Source organism: Papilio polytes, unplaced genomic scaffold (assembly GCF_000836215.1).
Source record: "Papilio polytes unplaced genomic scaffold, Ppol_1.0 DF821289.1, whole genome shotgun sequence".
NCBI lineage: Eukaryota > Metazoa > Arthropoda > Insecta > Lepidoptera > Papilionidae > Papilio > Papilio polytes.
Window position 1 is genome coordinate 914,423 of NW_013527915.1, and position 22,889 is coordinate 937,311.

The 22,889-nt window shown below is 34.6% G+C and overlaps 1 protein-coding gene across 2 annotated transcripts in view; it reads left to right on the top strand.

Moving 5' to 3' along the window:
- Positions 1-22,889, top strand: part of LOC106109455 (RNA-binding protein Musashi homolog Rbp6) — a 228,009-nt gene that overhangs the window by 46,777 nt on the left and 158,343 nt on the right. The gene's annotated exons all lie outside the window — the stretch shown is intronic.

Consider the following 22,889-nt stretch of genomic DNA (forward strand, 5'->3'; position numbering starts at 1 on the left):
GCTATTTTCTTTCATTTTATCGCAATTTTCTCGTCGGTCTTGTGCAACCACTTCCACATTAAACGATGACGTCTCGTTTAGAGTATAATCGAGTTGGTTGCTGACTACCGGTTTTGTAGGTTCTAGTAAGTATGAGCTATCACTAGAAGGGGCAGACCGCATTTAATGTAAATTGGCTAGAGGCGCGTCGCTGGCGCCCGCATCGCTACGTTTTTACATTCGAGTAGCTGATACTTGGCGTTTTATTTGACCCCGCTATGGTTAGCTGGGACGCTCTTGCTTTTGTATTTGGACTGTTGAATAGTCAGCGCAGTCAATTGATAATAAATTTGAGTGCATTACGCCGGTGGTTTCAGTTTGAAATGTAAATTACGCGAAAAGGGAAAGACGATACAGTTGCGTTTAAATGCTTTCAGATTAAAATACTTAGCGGCACCGAAAATAACATCTGGTGGTGGATTTCTCACCGTAATAAATTATCGTCGAGACTTCGTACGGTAGGACCGCACTTCCATATTATTCTAAACATCTTTTCCCTTGGCTATAAATAAAACAAGTTACAAAACCAGTTTCCTTAAAAATTTTATCGTCTTATTCGAAAATGATTAATGTTACTGATGTAAATTTTAACTTAAAGAGATTGTTTACCGATTGTTTTCATAAGAACGCTCTTATGTCTTCATGAAATATGAAAATTTTATTCAATTTAATCTCCATTGGTTGAAAAAGTTAAAATTAAGTGATCTAGCCAGTATAGAATCAGACTATTTATAGAATTATAAGTTAGGAAATTCGAGTAAAAGAGTCGACACGCTACATCCTTTTAAATGGACATTAAACATGATGGATGGTTTTAAAACATCACGTTATATTGCTAAATGCTGTCCGGCGGTGTGCGCTGTGCGGCGTGCGTGGCCAGTCAAAGGGGATGCCGGCTACCATGCGAATTACATGAATACATTAAAGGAGCGCCGCTTCTGTAACTATGATGCTTACATTATTTACCTTGCTTCCCCATCGTGCATATCAAATTGCATGTCTTAATTATTATAACCTACAATTTGCAATACAACATTTTTGACTCGTCTGTTACGATGCAATGATATGACCGTTAAAAATAAGTTTATAATAATCTTTAAGAATGTACCAATGAAAATATTGATTTAAAAAACCCATAAACTCTACATACCCTCCTGAGGTAATAATATCGAATGTTCATTTTTCTCGTTTGTAAGCGAAAATGTTTCACAAAGACATCAAAGTTATTGGGTCGCGTAAACAATATTCTTTACAGTCAATATAATAAATTTTTTCACGCCTAATTACTTGTGATGAGAAACAACGACGCACAAAATCGGGTGATTTTGTCATTACTTGCGGGGGCGAAATTCAAATTTGTGATTATCGGCCGCCGCCACTTCTGCTCGCCTGCCTCCTGCCGGCGCGGAGCAAACAATAGAAAAAAGGGAACACCGCTCTCCAGGCGCTGGCTAAGAACAAAACAAACGAATTTTTAATATCGTCTTTATCGATAATTGAGATTCTCGCGAAAACCTCTTATTTTGAAAACTTTTAGAGACTATGAAAGAGAAATCGTGAAAGAAAATGGAATTGGAAGAAAAAACTTTTTTCATCTTCTTTGTTTGACATTGACAGTCACTAAACTTTTTTTTTGCCCACTGGATCTATTTAATTTAGAATTGATTCAGGAGAGTTTAACCGCCTAGCATCTGGCAGATGACTTGGCCAGATATTGAATTTATTTTGTTTAAAAAAAACTTTACGATTTCCGGGGTATTTATTAAATTCAGACCGCTGAACTTTTTTATTTCGGGTGAGAGGGTTTGAGGATTTGTTGTTCGATTTTTCGACTTATAAACCTTTGCAAATGTTAATTTGAACGTAATAAAAAATGTTGTAACTCGTCTTGTTTGTAAATAGCTGATAGCTGATACAAGAAGGGAAAAGCGAACGGGAAACAAAGGCTAATATGTCATCGCAGCCAAGTTAATTGACGCGGTTTCCGCAGCGACGCAGCGGAACGCAGACGTCAGGGTTTCCTTTGCTCACATATTTATATGAAACGACCGCGCTTGCTTACCGCCATGCAATAATACGTCTATGAGTTCTCCTATATACTGTTTTTTAAATTTAAAATTACTATATTTATTCAAAAGTAATAGACCGTGGGACAACAAGTCGAACAACGTAAAACATTTTAGTCTTAGGTATTTACAAAGTTACCTTACTGTTTATAACTAAAACGTATACACATCAAACATTTCGGAAATTTAAATTAAACCTTCGATCGAATACTTTGTTAGCAAATTGTTGAGCTTTAGATGTTTTACAAAAATACGCTTCGGTGAAGTTTAACCTCGACAATTTCAATTAAAGAGCTCTAATCGACCTCAATACGGTCGCCGAAATCGGTAGCATTTGTTATCACCGCCATGAGTTTATACTCTTTAATGGACTTTGCGGAAGTAGTTGGAACTCTCTTTACGGGTAAGATATTTCAGGAAAAACTACCCGCCACCTACCGCAGCTAGAGGGAAACTTGGTGAACGCTGGTAGAGGCGGGTAGCGGGGGAGCAGGGGCGGCGCGCCCAGTCGGTGCGATTTAACGTGTTTCATTAAACGTTTTGTCGGTGTAATCGCAAGTAATTTAAGTGAAGAGAGTCGAACTTCCGACTTTGTAAGTATTTTGTGTTTTCTTTTTTAATTACTTCGTTTTAACTTTGTTGTCGGCCTTTAAAAGCTAACTGACAGCCAAATAACCAAATAACAAAGTTCTTTGTAACTATTAAGGGTGGGTTTAATGAAATTGTAGGCTTTTATGCGATAACCCGTGGAGGAATAGGTGATTTCGGTGTCTGAATACACGAAATCGCACTTTTAGAGGTTTTATTTGTGTTTTTATTAGTCTCGACGTGCTTTATAGTTATGTTATTTACGTGGATGGAAATTTAAAAAATAAAGACGTAAGTAGTGCATCAGTCCAATTTTTTTTAAAACTCTTAGATATTACTTTATAGATAATAATCTCTTCCTACGCCGTAGCACGGCTCTACGGTACAAATTTAAACCAAAAAAGGTTCGTATCCTGCTTACACTGTCGAAGAATAATGCAAAACCGTTGTGGTCTGTGAAAATGTACAATCTGTAGGTGAGGTATTTACGTTCTCGTATAGCAACCGCATCTCATTTCCTTACTAGTTTTAAAATGTTATCTGTATCCTTGTTACATAATCTTTATAGACAAAAAAATCTTTGCAAAAATAATCCTTTAGAGTTCCTGCACTTATAATCAAAATTTATGTTCAAAACATAAACAATTTTAGTTCGATACAAGACTAGAAGCGGGAAAAACATCTACACTAATATTATAATGAGGAAATATTTGTATTTTTATTTTTTTTTTGTATTAAAATAACTCAAAAACTTCCGGTCCGACTTAAAAAAAAATAACCAATAAAAGGCTACGTTATCAATGAGAAATTTTACAAATAGGTAAACAAGATACAATGACGTATTCGAATGCTTTGCAGATCGTTAATTAAAGGCGTATACATAACACAGCTTTGCGAGGCGGTAGGCGACTGAATGTTGCGGTCGCGGGACTTATGCCCCGCCGGACGCTAGTTATGAGCCGCTCTCCAACTATAAGTCAGCCGCTACATCTATTCCATCATTCTCCACTGAACTTGGGGGGTGTATTACTTCATTACACGATATTACACCGTAAACTGCAAACTTCCTGCATAATTGATTTTAGAGATCGATGACGTAAGCCTATGCGATCGCCAGGTAAAACTTCACCTACGACGCTATGGCAACTTAATGCAATATGCGCCCAAATTTACCGGCTTATGGGTATGTAATGTAGCTACAGAATTATTAAAATGTCGGCTATTGTCTATGGATTTATTTGACTGATTACACAGACATTCCTGTTTTAAATAATTCCTAGATACCAGTCAGATGAACTTAATATTGTTTAGATATGTATGTTATAATTGCTACTTACAATTGAAATCTATGGACTATATTTACTTTTATTCGGTTGTTTACGGTTAAAAAACAGTTTGTATATTTTTCTCAAGTGTGATGTGTTAATATAATATATTTAAGGCAATATTGAAAATTTATTTGTTCAAGTAAATTTGGCTAACAGGTAGGCAGATTGTAGTCTTGTATATAGCTATTGTAGGTAGGCGATGCAGGCTCTATTGAGGTAAATACATTTGAAGATTGAAACTGTATATCCAGGTACGAAACACTATCTCTAAATAGGCTACAGTATACGGTTCGATTACTGGTTGAACATACAGACTACGTAGGTCTGAATGTTCATTTGTATTATGTTATGAAAATAAACAATCTGCAGTTGTTAAAAAAGAAATTGTAGTATAAAATGTTAAAGTTAATTAATCATAACGAAGTAATTACATTAAAAGCTCTAAAGAGTTATATTTCTCTCAACTCCGAAGGTTTTTAACAATAACATTTTTACTCGAGAAAATTTATAAGGTTTACCAGTTAATACTTTTACAATCGCTCGAACGGCGACAGAGTTAAGAATAAGGTCTTGAAAGCAAAAGTTCCACGTCGAACGGGGAGCATACTTTGTAAAGAAATTGCATTTAATCATGTTGGGACCTTCTCATAACTTGGCTTTCTCTCGTATATTTTATGAATTCCCAACATATTTCTTGTCAACAATTGCTTTAATACTTTCCACATCATACAAGGAACTTTTATAGGCTTTTAACTATTTTAATAACATGAAAACGCGTATCAAACTAATAAAACTTTTAAACAAAGATTTGCCGACATATTACTTATATCAAAAAAATCTTAAAGATTTTGTACTACGTTAACTTTTTCTCAATTTATGTAACTTTAACTAAGAGACAAACGGAACAAGAATCTGTTACAAGTTATCAATTGTTTCATAACCAAAGTCTATAATAGTTCTTCTAAATAACATGCCACAACATCGTACGGACATGCAACATCATCGTTAACAAGTTAAGTTTTAAATAGGACGTCAATAGACGATGGCCGTGTCTGTTCTGATGAGCTAGCCAGTACAGGGACAGGCTATCATGGCGATGACACGCCGTTAACCCTAGCCAACTCTCCCCGACTTACTCCGCTCAAATGTTCCCAGACGTAACCAACTGTTTGGTCATTACGTTACCAGGATTTATGTACGACGGACATTCATATTTCGTTGGGGTTCGTGAATTAATAGGGTAGACTACATTATTATATAATGTAATTTATTCTGATTTGCGTCGGTTATTTTCACAAATGTAAGGATATAGTTGGTTATTTAGATGGAAACCTTTTAGTAGATGTGCATATATTTGGATACATTTGAAGTTAATTTTATTCAATGCCCAACATTGTAACGCAAAAAACCTTTTATTTTCTTAACACAGACTGGAAAGTAATAAAAAAATGAAATAAAGGTCGCATTTGTCGTGTTATAGAATTTATTAAAAAAAATGAAGTCATAAATTAAAAACGTCATATTTCAAAGTTAAATCCGTTTTTATTCTGATAATTTCTCGTTGATATGCAAAAAAGCGTTTCATGTTTGTACGCACTCTTACGTGCAAGCTATATCACCGTCACGGTATCGCATACGACATTATCGGGACTATGACGCCGTGGAAAAAATTACTTCTGTAATAATTCGTGACATGAATGCCACCGTTTGCTTTTTAAATATAACAATTTTCACATTTACATTGGAGGATAAAAGTCTAGATATCTTGACGCTTATTCCGATAAAGGAAATAATAACTAGCAAAATTTCTACATTTACTTTTTTGATTTTTTGATTATGAATAGTTATATTTAAGTGACATTGAATTTAAATTTCAGTATTATCTAGTGGATAAGCGCTAATAAGTACGAACATAAAATGTTCGAATTCGAAATGAGCAAAATATCAATTTTCCAGTATTATTAAAACATCATGTTTTTTTACATTTTTTGGTGATAAATAATTGCTTAATATCATATTCCTTGTACACTTCTCGTAAAAATAAATCCCCTAAACCGATTGACCGGGTCGAATACAAAATAATTGGACGAAAGTGAAGCGGACCACGTCTAGTCCTTTTAGCAATTTTCCTGCGTCACTGTTAGCCAATTTAAGTATTAATAAAATGACAAAACGTGACCCGGGGCGGCGTCCGCCATCCATCACAGCCGCACGTCAAGTGCTGGTCGAGCGATTAAAAAACTGGACCTAGCCGATGTACGCCGCTGCAGATAAAGAATATTTTCAGCGAGTATTTCGGAACACTGTCCGTCGGTAAATGTTCTAGACAAGGGTGAGATTAAATATTAAATTCGCGGTTTGGAATTTCGGGTTGAAAAGTAACGGTGGCGGGCATACGGCCGCTCGGCGATGCCTGTTTCAAAATCCATTTTGCAAGGCCGCATCCGGACCGTAAACAAAAGTATGTAATTTTTATCGTGGCTAGAATTACGCCCGCTAAATTGCTGGGGGAGAAAATCAGATTACGGTAGCTTAAAATAAGAGAGCTTTTGTTAAATTCAATTATGGCTTAATTTTATTTGTTTTAATTTCTGTGTTGAAATCGTTATATCAATATTAAACTGGTTACGAAACAAAGATTGAACATAATTCACAAAGAAATTGCACATTTAACAATGAACCTATTAATGAAAGAAACGGTACGTGAATCCAAGGTAGAAGATTGATTTCAATTTTTTATCCTAAATAATTGGGTTTTACGCTAGTTTTTATAATATAATAAAGTGAGTAAATAATTTTCGTAACGCAATAAAGAAATAAAGTCAACAGTATCTGGATTTAGAAAGACTTAGTTTGTCGTAAAATCAGATAGCTGACAGTGATGCGAGCTGAAGAAGCACTCGCGAGCATTGAGACGACGATTGATGACTGCGGTGGAGGGATAACATTATAGCGAAATAAGTGCTTACAAAAATTGACTTAGTAAAATAGAAAAAGCTTGTTCGCATTCCAACTAAAAAGTAAAAGACCTTTGGTTATGTTTTTATGATTGGACGATTTTATTTCATCCTTAGTAGAAAATAGTAGAGTAAATTTTAGATTTTTTTTCAACTGCATATTAATTGTTGAAATCATTTAAAAGTTATTCAATTTGTTAAACTTGAGTGTTATTTGTATTTCTTAACCGCTGATAATTTTAAACATAATTTATTTACGTAAATTAATGTAAAATTCCCAAAACATGTACGTAACAAAGTGGCACAAAGGTGCGCGTTGTGCGTAGGCGATAGCGCTCCTAATGATTGATGTACTCATACATCTCTGTTCAAACTAATGACAGGGTGAGGGATGTTGACTTTCAAGTTATTAATTAATATTGCTATTATTTTGGCAGCTATGATTACCCACTTCGTGTCATATCGGCGTCGTGTGACTAGTTTGCTTCAGCAATATGACTTGGAAATACGAAGATATATTAGTGCTTCTGAAATGTGTTAAAGCTAAGCTGATAAATACACTGCAAAGAGGAAAGATTTGTATTTAGGTATGTTTGTAATGGATAAACTAAAAAACTACTAAACCGATTTCAATGAATATTTAAATACTAGCTGTTCCCGTGCGGCTTAATCCGCGTGAAATTATAAAAAAAAAATATTGTTTACATTTGTCAAATTATCAATAGCAAATGTCAAAATGACATGACAAACCTAAGCAATCTTGCTTTCTTGATGTTGGCAGCAACTTATGGTCTCTTTCCTACATTAGGGTTTTTTATCTAAAATATTTACTCCTAAAGTTTAATGGCGTGAAAATATATATCCTAAAGCGTGACGTAAGTGTAGAGCTTTAAATTTAAAAAAAGAATTATTCAAAAATATGCTGTAATTGCTGACATCTCAGGCAACAAAGAAGTGTGTGTTTACGCTTTATTATAATAGTATAGATTGTTATTAACGTTTAAAAAATGAACGTCCCGTACAAAGTCCTGTTAGACTAGCTTATTGTCAACATATTTCTGTCATCTCTAATTCGATCTTACTATAATAAGTTATTTTGCTTAGTAAATAGCGTTACTTATTTTATATTAACTTTTTTTACTAGTAGTAGTAAACTTTCTTATCTCTGCCCATCTCAATTAAGTTATTCTACTTTTAAATAAATCCTCGCGCAATCTTAAGTTTTCAAAGGGGCAGGTGTTAATTAAACCTTGCTACAACTCGATGTAAAAACAAAGTCGATTCGCGAGAAACGAGCACGTTTGTTTATTCAAAATAAATACATTTCAATCTTTCATTGAAAATGTTAATAAGAATTTAATTTAGTTATCGTAATAGAAATATCTTTGTTTGATCAAACGAAGTCAATATTGTTCCGTTCTTCGAATCGGATTCAGTCGGGTTTATATCTATTTTTGATAATTCTGTTACAGATATTTGTTTGTTTAATTTAATATTCATATATTAACTATACGGTAATTTTTAATATCAGAATATCCATGTCATTAATTCTCTCTTTTTATCCAATTTAATTATAATCATGGTAGCTTAATATTTCTTGATTTGGAAACTTTAGTGGAATCGTAGTAGTTAGGAATGTGAAGTATGAAAAAATCTGCTTCTAAACATTAGACTGTAGTACCTTCTCCTTTCTACTCTTTTCTTAAGAGAAAAGGATGGAAAGGAAAGTGGATTTGACGGCGGAGGAGATGCATTTGAAGATGATTGTGATGATGATTATGAGATGTGTTTCTTTACATCAATAGATATCTAATGAAATAGTAAGTTATTTGATTAATGTTGGTAGATATAGTTGTAATATTCCAAAGGTAATTTCATGATATTGAGTGCACAAGCTAACGGGATACTAATGACGTGTCATTACGTGAAGACCGCCCGCCCGATCTACTAGCGCATCGGCGACCGAACGCTCCTCAATAATAACTTTATCAGACCATTTCAGATTAAAGCAGACTTATGTAACAAGCTCATGCGTGTTCAAATTAGTAGAAGATAATACGTAAAAGTCTTTTTTTTGTATTAAAAAGTAAAAGTAATAAATGCACATTTCCTACGTTTTTAGGTTACTAAGTTCAATGCGAAAAAAGTTGTCTTTTTTAAATCAAGTTTAATATAGTAGCGCAAAATTTATTTAAATTATATATTTTAAATGCAGGAAAATATTTACCTTTTTACACAGCGTATTTAATATCATGGAAGAGGCTTTCAATACATTTGTAATATTGATATTCTTGTGTTTTGTAGACGTAATGAAAAGCTCATGTTTAGCGTTTTCAATAGAAAAAATCTCTTTTTCTGAACACAAGAAAAGTATGAAAATAATTGCGAGTTTTTCTTTAAGATTTCTCTTTTTTTTCACTATTCAACGTATGCCTAAGAAACGCTTCGTGGGACACAAGAATATATGTTGCCTTCTTTTCACAACATGTGAGTATATTTTATATCATTTGTCTGTAGTTTTCTAAAAGCAAACAAGAAATATCGTAAAGAAAGTTTTCTTTGTGTCGTAGTTTAAGGAAAGGAAACATTTTCGAAAGAAAACGCCATACATTTTATAAAATAGAATATAAACTTAAGCTTTACTTTTAAAAAGCGGTCGCGACGCTACGATCATATTTACAAACAAAATTGGTCACTTTTTAAATTAACTATTTGGATTAAAATACAAGGTAAACTAACGCAGAACTAGTCTTTATAAACGTCCAGATAAAAGTTTACGCAGAAACTAATATCTTCCATCTAAAAGTAAACAAAGCGAACAACAACGGCGGTATCTGTTTCAAAACATACAACTTTGACATCTGCCAAACCAGCGCAAACACAATCCAGTCGAAGTCGGTACACACCCGCCTTAAATCAAATAACTGTATTGCTTTTAGCTTTGTAAAGCTTCAAGTGCAATAGCGTCTCTGGCGGATGTTCCCGCTCCGTCTCAGCTGTAGTCTATGATATTGCCCCACGCCCTTTACATGTCGGGCGCCGCGGCTGGGAGGGCACGCGGCGCTACTCGCTCCCCGCTACCCGCTCCGATATCGCGGGCGTGACGGCCAACCTAACTGCTCCAGTTTATCCCTTTAATTGCCTTTTTTTCTTCAAAGAAGCTCCGAGAGCACCCGTCGTATCTCCTCACGTCGCAATTACGGAGACGTCTTATGATAAATCTGCCGTAATTTGCATGAGATAGCATACGCTCTCAACTTTCACGCGCAGCTTCTTACTCTTGTCGTTTATTAAGTTAGGGAACGTTTCCAAGAATGAGAATGAGCTATTAGACTTACTAACTGGATAACGTAAATGAACGTTTTATTACATTCCATACTTTTCCGATCACCCTTTGATTTAGACATATCATTATATGCAGGTTTTCCGTTTTGATTACGAGTAGTGTGAAAGAAGATGTGCAATATGGTAGTATTTTTGTAACAGTGCGATTCCGTTCTAGTTTTTCTTTTCGGAAATAAGAATCTAAGAGGCGAAGAAATCTGACGGCACAATTTTCGCGTTGCAACGCAGCGAATCGGCAGCCGACACCCCAAGGCCCCGGTGTTCTCTTCGCCAATCTCAGCTTTTTTTCTAAATGCCGTTGGGCCGAGCGCAGCGCGGTGCGACGCGGCGCGGCGAAGATTGTGCCGTCCGCCGCTCGCGCCGCGCCCTGCGGATTTCGAAGCCGGCTATTTGTCGAACGATGCGCCAAAACATCGCATCGCAATCGCACGGAAAAATTATTCCTCGCTCGATTGCAACCCTTCGCTTTTTGAAGATGCATTTACTTTGCAGCTTTTCAGTTTTATATTGTGCGGTTTACGAGATCGAGATTGTATTATCTTGTTGGCAAGCGTCTCAATGCCGTTTCTCATTTCGATTCAATGTGACCAGGTACTTTAATGAGAAAATAAACTTGACAAAATATTACACAGCAAATCCTGACTTTGTTGTCTTTTTATTACAAACAAATAAATAGTCTTGCGAATTTAGTTTTATGACAGAGCTGCTCAACTCTCTGTTTATTATTATTCCAGTTCAGTTTGAAACAGATTCCAATCATGCAAAATAGTGATGGGTTTATCATAGGAGTAATTTAGCTAATATACTGTAATTAGCAGTATTTAATATTTTTAACCGAATAAAGTGAAACTGCCACCTGTCTAAAAGCCGGGTCATTCTAGTGGAATGCATCAATATCGATCCGTCGTTATCAAACGCGGGTCCATCAAAATAATGATTTGCTTTATGAGGGCACCAGCGATATGTGACATTCGGCACAGTAATTAATGCAAATCAATGGTGGGACGTGTGATTGATTCCGGGCTAGCGGAAAGCCGATCAATTACGTTAATGAGCTCCGTGGATCCATATCGCTGACGATTCGATATTATGCAAATGCTTACGCTTATTCCTGAGCTACTGCAAACGTTCGGTTCACAACTTCGGTATAATTCGCAATTCTGACCGCTCCAAGTTCGAAATGTTCTATTTTGTGATTCGTTGCGTTAATTGTTTTAACAAAATCAACATACATTTTAACTGCTATACATTATGTGATTATTAGAAATAGTAAATTGGACTAGAAAAAGGAACTTTTAGTTACATCTGTGATGACAATGCAAATAAATTCTTACATATCTCTTTATTCTATATGTTTGAGTATAGGGATATTATGTAAATTGATTCCTATCTATCAGACACAGAATATTACCTACATATATAGAAATTTCCATGTAACCAGTATACAACGAATTTGAATTGATAACTAGACTGTAGGTGGCCGTAACATTCCATGGCAAGCTAAGCCGATCAATGTAGCTAATGAGCGGTAGGTGTATCGGTTCCGTTTCAATATTATGGAAATGCTATCAACTGGTTGCCTGAGAGCCTTTGCTGGCCGTCTCCGTTAGCGTTGCCTATTTGTACCGCACAAAGGCCAACTAAATAAGCACCACTTTTATATAACTAAATGTTGTTTAGTAAAAGTTGGAAATAATATTAGTATTTATTTTATAGAAAATGCATTTCTGTAAGATTGTCCTTTTCAAATAGAAATGTGACTAAAACACAATGTATTCACAATCTATAATTAACTAAAATAAACTGCATTGAACAAATAAATAACAACCATAAGCAGTCTTGTTAGACGTAACATCGTGTTAGTAGTCATAAAAACTAGGCGGATAGAGTAAACAAGGGTAGGGTTGGTAGGATGTGGGAACCGCAATGCACCAAAGTAGGTGACGTGGCTTCTTGTAGGGCGACACTGACTTGCTCGTTTATCAAAGTCAATATCGACTGTCGACACTCAACCACACATATTACACCAAGCACCTATTACTTGCATATGCGCGACCTGACCAAAGTTCATCGTGCTACTGCATTTAAAGATTTGATTTTTAATTGATATAAATATTTGCATACTTTTTAGTAAGGCTTTTATAGTAGGAAACAAGCAATACAATATGAAAAGGTAAGGGAATCAGTATAAATGTTAGATATTGAAATACAGAAATTTCTCTTAGTCACAAGTTGTATTTGCAGCTCAGCGCACAGGGCTGTATCAAACGACAACTGTTAAAAACATATAAATTTGAAACGCGTTTTATATGTCATATTTCACGGGTTTGTAGATGTATAAACACGTCCTGCGTTCAATCATCCTGCGATAGGCGGCGCCAGTATACGAATAAATCAAGCCTCCCACTTTTTCACCTGCCACACACAAAAGCTTTCGCACTGAAACTTGATTCGGGTTATTTCTGACGAAATATCAGGCTATTTGTTATACTATTGATACGGACACACGTGCGCCGCGTAAGTTTGTACTTGTTGACGAGAGGGATTGAGTGAAAATTGCGTCTTGACAATATGCATTGAATTCCTTTTTAACCTAAAGGAAAATCCTACACTCGACATTGATGACAAAGCTATCAGAATAATTCAAAACATTTTATCGTAAAAGACTCTATTTATTGTAGTCAATTAATATGTTTGATTTAAAAACCTGATCTCAACATGTATATGTCTAAATGGTATTTAAATAAGTTACAATGATGTTTTGCATTAAAATTTTACGATGATGTCGTAAATATGGCTCGAACACCTCGGCAGTGGGTAATCATTCAATTATGACACGAACACGAGTCGCGTATCGCGGGCGATAGCGCAATCTTGGAGTGAGATCTAGCCGAGGAAGCTGCGAGGCATCTCATTGCGGTGCTGATAAGTGCCTATTCGAGGCTACGTACCCACTCGCACGCGACGCGGCCGATAGGGTAATCCAAAGCGACGTGTATTGTGCGTTGCGATACTGCCAACGGAGTACGTCTGTGGCGCCGAGCAGACTATTCCGAGCCTATAATCTTCCTCGTAAATGGATTTAATGCAAATTTCTCCTCAGTCGCTTCAATCGCTGTTTGATAAAAACACTTAACTCCTTTTGTAAAGACCAAAATTGTTTTTAGATTGCGAAAGGATTTGATTTTATCGTCAACGTGCCTTGTAATATTTTGGATATGTTATTTAACTTTTTTTATCTTTTTTATTTCATTTATTATCTTACAATGGCGCTTTTAGAATTTGATGTTATTGCTATGCGGCTCGAGTATAAGTACTTCAAAACAAGAGTTCGACTGGAGTCCCGAACCCTAGCACTAGCTAATCGTCTGAGGAGGGTCTAATAACTGAATGAAATTTACATAAATAGAGTTGTATCTTGCGGCTATTATCATTCAATTAAATAAGATTTCACGATACGAAAGCGCCACCTGTTTCACGCACTTTGGTTCATTTTCACTTCGAACATTGACTTCTACTTAATATTCATTTATTTACTTTATGTTATTCAATTAAAGTGATTCTTGTGTTTGAATACATTGTTGGGATTTCATTGTAATTTTCTAATAAAAATAAAATATGTTACTGTTCTTAAAATGAAACGTAATAGGACAAATGAGTATGACAGTCATCAGAAATTTAAAATTGAATATTTCTTTTTTTCTGGCAATTTTCGTTTTATAAATACATTGAAAATGTTTGATGGAACACAAGACTACGACGTTCTATGCAATTTTATCAATTCAAGTACTATCCATTGGGAGCACGGCTACTAAAGTGTCAGTCAGACGGCCGAGCCTGCCACCATTGATCTTATCTATTCAGAAAGGGGGCTTAGTTCGAGGGGCTGGACTGAATTCGAACACTGTCGTAGCTTCGAAGGTCCATTACCTAAAATACAGACGCAATATATTGTTACGTATGTATAGCATGTACGCAAACCGAATTGAAAAATAATATCTTAACTACATTCTAAGTAGGACTCCTTTCTGTGTAGCTTTAGTAAATCGTAAAAGACTAAGGGGCTTCTTAGTTCATTATTAAAAGATAATTTGTCTAGAAAATCAAAGTCGTGTAATTATGTATAGATTTTCTGTTAGGAATTAGTTTAATGTAGCAAAGGCCTCATTAAAAGCTCGAATTCAGCGTGTTCTGAATTTGGTTGTAAGCGAAAATGTACATCGCAAAGACAGGTGCGGCAGTGAGGACGCGGAGGGCCAATCAGTTCTATTTGCATTTCTGTAGTCGCCGCTCCAGCGAAATTCGCTGGCCGCCCGATGCACTCGCTCGATTGTGAACGAAATTTCCTTACAATTTATACACCAGAAGCTTATCACCTGGGTTCCAACAAGAATTTAATACTGTTTTATTTCATAACATTTCGATCTTACAGATGTTATTTAAGATATTAATTGTTTTAATAATCTAGATATGTAGATTATGCATTTGATCAAGACAAGCATTTGCCCGTGACACCGAGCGCCTGGATTAAAAATAATTAAGTAGCCTATGTGTACCAGACTATGCTCTGCATCTATATCAAATTTCATCGAGATCTGTTCAACAGTTTACGCTACAAACTCTAACGAACATCCATCCATCTAAACTGTTGCATTTATAATATTCAGAAATTGTACAAAAATGATATGTTACAATGTAGTACTGTTTTAAAATCTTTAAACTAGTTACTAACCACAAAATATGCTTTGATAATGTTTTACAGTTCTCCTAAAATATGAAATTGAATATAAATGTTGTTCGTAATTTTCCAGATAAAGTACTTAATAAAAAATCTTAAAGCAGTACCAATGAATAAGCAGAATAGCGCATAAATATCTCAAGTAATTACAATAAGAAGCGAGTTCGAGGGAAATCGGTGAGTGGAGCGAGTCGCAATTAGCGGACGAACACCCGACGGAAATAAATAAGGATATTAAGTACTTCCCCTGCGATCCTTTTCAATAAGAACTATTGTTATCTAACAATGTATAAATTTATAAGATGTTGAAATCAAATTATTTGCGTATAAATGTTTTTGTCACCGATTTTTTGTCGAAAATAGATAATGTTTTCGAAGTTATTTTATGCGTTAACATAAAGGATATAATTTTCGAAACAACTTACTTAAAACTAGCTTTAAATAAATTGAAAAAAAAAGTAATTAGGTAGTCGCCTATACCAAATTAAATCGAAATACATTTATCAGTTTATGCTACAAACTCTAACAAACACCCATCCATCCATCCATCCATCTAAACTTTCGAATTCATAATATTGGCAAGATTAGGTATTTTTCGTCGGGATTCATCGTTGATTATTATTAAACTATTATTTTTTGATCCATATGAATAAAAAATACTTCTCATACTTTTCCCATAGAGATAGACACATATTAAATAGCAGACGATGTTACATTTGGGACTTAATAAACATGAAAATCCAATATCAAATAATATCTTTGTTTACTCCATCGGAAGAAACATAAGAAGTCATTTTCTTATTAATTTATATTATTACTCGCAAAAATCTTTGACAAGCGTTATAACAAACTTAAACGTTATTAAGTAACGGTAATAGAATTGTATATTTTTCTATGCATCAACTCATTATGTGTCCCCACTGAAAGCCTACCCTAAATTAGGGGTGACGGCCATAGTCAACCTCGCTTGATTAACTTCACAGATATGTGCAGATTGCATCACGTTTTCCTTCGCCGTAAGAACATTGGGTAAATTATGTACTTATGAAATTCGAAAAACACATTGGTGTATGGCGGGATTCGAAGCCACGACCTATAGAATAACAAGTCAAGTGCCTAATCCTTACCACCGACGCTCGTGGTCGTCCTTCATTCATTTTAATAATATCACTTTTACTTACAAAGAAATGTATACAACATTTTTTAGAATCTTTGAAATTATATTCAGTATTTTGAATAGAATATAAAATATGAAATCATTACTTCGCTTGGATACAAAATAAATGGCGACAGTTTGATAGAGCGTACGTATAATGATCTTGCGGCGGTGATTATGCCAATTACCTCTCATTATATTAAAACAACTTTAATGAGGTCGACCCTCTTCTCCGAGGGGAGAATAGACTGATTTAATGTTTAAATAATAACAAAATAATAAGTGTTTCGTCAGCTTAATTATTTAGATGTTTGTTAGTTGCGAATAAATTTAGATTACTTTTAAAAACCATTTAGAAGGAAAAAACACTAACAGCTTCACATTGTTACTTTAAATATGTTATTTTTAAAATTACTAGACTAGCTCTTGCTGTTGACTTTGTCCGTGCAAAATATAAAAACATCTAGTAATAAATGTCACATGGGGATATCTATTGTAGAGGAAAGCGATTTACCGTAAAATTGTTATGAATTAGTCTTCATTTTCAAGCATACAACAATTGAGAATAGCAAAGTTAGTTCGAAACTGGCAATGATTTAGCATATCTTAATTAAAATGAAAATTTTAAGATTTTCTAGAGGAAATAAATTCTTCAAATAATATCAGTTTCATCGGATCCATGGACAGTGACGCTATTCAGTATCTCTGCTCATGCTTCAGAAAGGTAACCATTATTACTGCACGGCGCTCCCGTTTTATTCAACAACCGGCTCCCTAGCGCTTCTCTTCGCTAAAACCGATTCCTTGTTACTTGATTTCTGCATTTCGAAAAAGTGTAAATATTTTCCTCTTGGATGCTTTCGCTGTTAAAGAACTCAAATGGAGCCGTGTTGTGAATTTTTAATTGGTGGTGCGGAATAAAATGAAATAGTAGTGAACAAAGTTTTATAGAGTAAGTAGATTAATGAAAAAGAATTAATTTTGAGTATTGTCGACTAACTTTTTGTTTTTTTTTTTTTGTACTTTCATTTAGTATTAAAGTGGAAACATTAAGATGGGTATAGACTGATGTTACGAGGTGTGATGTAATATGTTACATGGAAAAGAGTTCGGGTAAGCAAACGTTCGATGCGAATGTTACACTTAGTAACATCAGTCAGCACCCATCTTTATAAGACATACGGTTTATGTCTGGTCTCTTAGCTAAAATGTTACCATAAAATGTTTTTAATAAAGTTAACTAATCTCTTAATGTGTGTAAAAAATAAAGAGCGTACGTAGTATTTACATTTCCCAAAAAAAAGGATTACACTGATATGAAATGCTATCAATCCAATTTATTCGGCTTTTTGTGCATTCCATAAAATTGAAACATACATATTTTGATTTCTGGTAAAAGCTAAGTACGTTCGGGGCTTTTTCTGTTTTTTTTTCTTTTGTAAGAGATTGCGCTAAGTGATCACATTTCGATATTAAACCATTTGCCGAAGGCCGGTGCCGGCTACGTATTTCATTTTACTGAGTGTCTGACGTAAGTTTGGGAGACTTACTTTTTGTGGAAATTATTTTCCAATCTCTTTATGACATTTAGGTGTCAAGTTTTTATCTCTCATTCGTTTGATTGTTGTTGTTGGTATATTTTAATTAGTTGAATTTTTTACTTTTAAAACCATCTTTATTATCCGCCTTATTGACACTCTTTTCGATCTATACTAATATTATAAAGAGGAAAGATTTGTATTTTTGTATGTACTGAAATAACTCAAAAACTACTGGACCGATTTCAAAAATTCATTCAACATTATAAAGCGAAAACGTAGCTTGTAGTAACATAGGCTATTTTTTAATTACACGCGGGCGAAGTCGCGAGTAACAGCTAGTAGTAGAGAAAAATGTAAAGAAAATACCTTAAAGAAATGTAAGGTAACTTTTTCTTCTAAATTCAACTATTCAGCGAAATAATTTTTTATCCAGTCTCATTGAATAGCGCGGGAGAGCTCGTTTCCGCTGGGTCCAGCGCGCACTCAAGACTTGCTAGGGACGCAATCGGCTGCAATTGCGCCGCGCCCGCCTCGCCTGCCTCGCCGACTGGCGCATGTCCCCACATTTTAAACAAACCTTTAAGAAATTCTACATTTAAAATTATTATGTAAACTTCCATTAAGATTGTATTTCAACACAAATAACCATTTGATAATTGATACTTCTGTTGCAATACATTGTTATTTTTCAGCATTCAAATGCAAAAGGAAAAGTTAACTTAAAACTGAGAAAGTAACATTTTTATTACAATAAAAAACAATTTTTGTAATTCATATCTCATTTAAACATCGTAATATAACTGTGCAATGAGATTAATGTTACGACAGTGTCGTATTGGCATTCTGGAATCAAAACTTGCAACATGCTTTCATAAAGTTTCCTCCGCTGTACAACTCCCAGTTTCTTCCCTCATTAAGTTCATTAACAAGATACGACGTCGGTATTTTTGATGCTCTTAGCTCGTTTTGGAATATTTTCCATTCGTGTATTTCAATTTGCTTTCTTACTTGATGTTTGAGTTTGTAGAAATTTTCAAGAAATGGTCTGAATGTCGATGTTTTATGTTTGCGGCAAATATTTTAAACACTTGTGAACTTCTTCGTGTTCGTAATTAACAAGCTTGAATTTGGCGATTTAAGTTTAATCCCTAAACAGGGCTTTCGTTTAATTGTACGACAGAGTTTGTCAACAAAAGTAGCGCGGTAGGTGAAATATAAATAGGTATACATTTATTCTAAGTTTAAAACATTGGGCTGCATTTTCGTATTCCAGAACAATGGGCTTTTAATTTGGTGAAGTGCTGAATTTAAAGGAAGTGTAATGGTAATCTTAAGAACCTTTGGAGGAATACAATGAGTTTAGACTCAATCTTCAAGATTTTAAATATTACAGTGTACTACGTCGAACTGCAGTGCGGGCTCTGTAAATTCCATTTAGCTAAATAGCTTTTGAGAGAGATAAGAATCGAGCCATACAATGCTTGCCTGCTTGAAGCGGGAAACTAAGAAAATTGAAAAGAGAGTCGCCTGCAACGTCGATGGTCCGATTTCAGGAAACCCGAGATTTCAAATTACCCAGTAATATTGTAAAAATTCAGCACCGATAAACACTCGAGTTCTCTGGACAAAGTTTTTCAGCGAAACAATCCCGTCGGTCTCACAATCTTGGTTTTAATAAGTATATAACGTTCCTAAGATGTACCTGTGAGAAGGGGATTTACATAATCATTACCATATCTGGCGCACTGGCGCGCGTATTATGCCCGGGAGGTTAATAATGCTATTTTCTCGCCACGTTTTCACGCTGCTATTTCACGTTATCGACCCACTTTATCTGCCTCGTCATTGTAACTAGCCACTCAAGCAACGACTCCACCTTGCCCTTTTGCCGTTCCGCGGTAAAGGTTATTCCGACGCCGGAGAAGTGATATTATTTCATTTAAATATTTTATTAATATTCGCCTTTGCGCCCGTTACAATAACATTTTAGCTTGTAATCGCCCTCCAACACCAGATTAGATTCTGATTAGAATGCAAAACAAATATTAATGGAACAAAGGTTCTTTTTGATTTTATAACTTTCGTATATCGCGTATATGAATCTTTACTGGTTTATTGGAATTGAAAAACAAGCATGAGTAGTTCTTTGGTATTGAGGATATCCATAGGCGACAATAGTTGTTCTCCCTTCTCTTATAAAATATCAACGAAATTATTTCCTTTAACTATGATGATGGTAGTTGAGATAAAAATTGACAAACAACGAAGTAGGTTAGTAATAATATAAACATTAATTCAAATGTATAACATAAACAAATGGCCGATATGATAATTTTATTATATGTATTATTATAATTCGATATTGTTCGATTCTTAAGAGAATAATGGAATGATAAAACCATTAAGTACTTTAACATTAATCTCAATAAAAGAAAGTGGAAGAAAAGGGGCACGGATAAAGTTATTTTCACAGAGATATTTAATACAAGGAGGGAAGCGATGCGTATAACGGGCATACATGCTCGGAAGTCCGCCTCAGTCACTTACGTCTTATTTTACGGATCAGGGAGTGTGTTCTTTCAAACATAGCGGAGTATATAAGTGAACGACTTCATTTAAATCTGTAATCCAAATTACGTTTTCCATGGCGGAATGAATGGAAGAATTGAACCGATAAAACATCACCCCCCATTGTCAGTAACAAATGTGTCATTTCCAGCTGAAATATGATCACGATTCTTTAATTTGTATTCTGCATTATTCTTATTAGTGAAAGCGTAGCCGAGTAAAAGAATTTAAATTATTTAAGTGTTAGATATTCCGATAAAAATTACTCTTGGAAAATAATAAACGAACGGCTCTATGAACAGTACTTGTTAATTACTTTAAAAACAAGCACTAAGTAAACTACGTAAAGCTATTTAACGCTTCGTGGTGACGTCTAGAAATGTACTGACCTTCTGAGCTCCTGCGACTAAGGACTGAGGTACTAAGGGCCAGAGAGACAGAGACTCCTTCAAAGTCTTTTATGAAACTACCTTCACTATTACTTCCGTTTCCTAATATTTTCTAACATAAGCATAATTATCTAAGGCAAATAGAAATTTATGTTTGTATCTTTACTGTTTATCAACAAAATGAAATAATTAAAAGTGTGCTAAAATCAATCAAATTCGTTTTATTCTGTAATTTATGTTCATCATTAGCAATAATTGTGATTGCATTAAAATTTAGCAAGTCAGCGATATGTAATCGCATTGGTGTGATTTATTATAAATAACAACTAAAAGATGCTAAGCAATCTTACGAAATAGCCAATAAATCTAAACTTTTAGAGAAAGTAATTCTGTTTCTATGCGTATACGATATTCTTGTCTCCAGAGATGTACATATAGTATTCGTTACGCAATCATATTGTTTTTTGAGTTTTCTTCATTTTTTTGGGACTTTTGGTTAATTATCTAAGAAAACATTTGACAGTTGTAAAAAGTTGAGTTCAGCATACATTTTATTGCGCAATAAAAAAAAAACATACTAATATAACCTGTCAAAGAAATAGCTCTTTTTCCAGTAAAACAGTTACCTTTATAAGGACTTAACGTCGCAGGAAACGGCCGAGTAAGAATACGAGCGCAGGGTGCCCTCCCGGTGCTGATAACAGAATTATCCGAACGACGCCATCTATCTTTTAAATGTGCACCTTACTTTTGTTACTTGCGCACCATGCGTTGTCGCTGGCACGCCCTCATTAAACTGAATGATCTTAGGATCGAAATAATCTTTCTCTTTTATACCTGTGGTTGCATTAAAATCAATACAAAAATTATTGATACAAGATAAACATCCTAATTCTCCACACTATATTTCTTTTGTCTTACGTCTCCTATCAAAATTTGGTGTTGATTTTAACCAATTACATTTTTGACGTAGCTCTCAATACGATTTGTATCTTTGTTAAACAGCTAATGAATTCTAAGCGCTATTTGTATCCGAAAGTATGCCTTAACATACTATTATCAAAGGAAACACAAATACTTGGATTGCTGTAAATACACCTAATTAATGATTATCAATTAACCAAACTAGCCTAATCATATCAATTACATAATTAAACCCGTTCCGAACCGTTCACCTTTGTAACACAACACTATTAGCATTATGCCGTGTAGAATGAAATATAACATACCTCAATACAACTAATTTTATGATATACTAGTTATTGCTCTTAACAACGTCCCCGTGAAATTAAAAAAATAATAAGAGACAGCCTATGCTACTCACAGATGAATTATCTTTGTAATGCTGAAAGAATTTTTGAAATCGACCCAGTAGTTTTTGAGTTATTTCAATTCATACAAAAATACAAATCTTTCCTCTTTATAATGTTAGTATAGAAGAAATAAAAGGAACTGTGCTACTTAATTTATCAATAGTATGGCGTTTGATAGTCTACGTAAAGGCTTCATGGGTGTATTTAAATCAATGTTTATGTTAATACATCACTCACCATCCGGTTTGCAGTTTAAACCGCATAATGCATTAACTGATTATCAAGGCAATCCATCTTGCGATGCGTCTGACGTGCTCCGCCCAACGCTTGTAAAGACCCGTTCACCTTATGCCAACTTACATCACACTATAAGTAAATCTCTTTTAAAAATCAACTGAAAACATAATTTTTAAAATTTCAGATTTTATTTATTACCCGTTCCCGTGCGGCTTCATTCGATCAAATTATGTAAATTTTATTTTATTTGTTTACATTTGTCAAATTATGAATAGCAAATGTCAAAATGACATGACATTACAAACCTTAGCAATCTTTCTATCGTGATGTTGGCAGCAACTTCTGGTCTCTTTCCCACATTGGGGTTTTTATCCAAAATATTTACCCCCTAAGTACAATGGCGTGAAAATATATAGCCTAAAGCGTGACGTAAGTGTGGGGCTCTTTATTAAAAAAAGGATTATTCAAAAATATGCTGTAATTGCTGACATCTTAGGCAACAAAGAAATGTGTGTTTACGCTTTATTATTATATATAATAATAATAATATATAATATATAATAATAATATAGATACATTCAACTAGTTGTATTTACAGTATGGCTTCGTGCACACTTGAAGCAA